The sequence below is a fragment of the Haliaeetus leucocephalus genome, unplaced genomic scaffold, assembly GCF_000737465.1.
Source record: "Haliaeetus leucocephalus isolate CR32 unplaced genomic scaffold, Haliaeetus_leucocephalus-4.0 Scaffold236, whole genome shotgun sequence".
NCBI classification, from domain to species: domain Eukaryota; kingdom Metazoa; phylum Chordata; class Aves; order Accipitriformes; family Accipitridae; genus Haliaeetus; species Haliaeetus leucocephalus.
Genome location: NW_010972672.1, coordinates 10,915 through 11,610, shown reverse-complemented (window position 1 = coordinate 11,610; position 696 = coordinate 10,915). Strand labels below are relative to the sequence as shown.

General features: G+C 65.9%; 1 long non-coding RNA gene across 1 annotated transcript in view; it reads left to right on the top strand.

The window, feature by feature from the left end:
* LOC104832053 overlaps positions 1-634 on the top strand; it is an 11,234-nt gene extending 10,600 nt beyond the window's left edge. The window contains exon 3 of the long non-coding RNA XR_774379.1: positions 297-634. This is a non-coding gene — a long non-coding RNA (uncharacterized LOC104832053). The remainder of the gene's footprint in view (positions 1-296) is intronic.
* The last annotated feature ends 62 nt before the right edge of the window (positions 635-696 follow it).

Below are 696 nucleotides of genomic sequence, written 5' to 3'. Positions count from 1 at the left end.
CAGGCGCGGCCAGCGGGCGCCTCCCCGAGTCGCCGGAGCTCCCCCGGCGCCTTCGCTCGGCCCGTGCGGCTGCCCCCAGCTCCAGCCCCTCCCCTGAAGCCTGTGCTGTAGCCGCAGGCAGCCCCCGAGCCCTGTCGTGAGGGCAGCAAGCTGGCCCTGCGATGTTCTCGAGTCTCCCTGAACGTGGGTGCCGTTAGCAGCGGCGCGGGGAACGAGCGGCGTCTGCGGAAGGAGGGGCTCCGGCCAGGGGCGAGCTACAGGAATAACGGTCGCTGCTGCCTCTTTCCCTCTCCCAGAGGCCACACTGTGAGTGCGGTTGTCCGTTCGTCCCCGGGGATGCCGTTGACTGCAGCGGCCTCAGGCTTGCGTGGGCTGTCTCTGCCTGGCCTCCCTCTCCTTGCGGCGCGGGAGCACAGAGGGACAGGCGGAGCGCTTACTGGCTGTGGACGGGAGCTGCTGAAGCTGGAGAGGCCACAGAAAGGTAAAGAAGAAGAAATGGAAGGCCATCTGGCTGGCAGCTGCCCCCCGCTGCAGGCAAGAGAGAGCCTGCCTCTCCGCGTGTGGAAGGATCCCTCTTCGTAGTCCACAGCAGGTCAGACCGCCAGGGTCTGTACACGTCACCAACAGTGCAGTACAGCCACGTAATGTATGAGCGAGCAAGGCTACCTGTCTAGGAAGCCTCATCTCCTAAGAGCT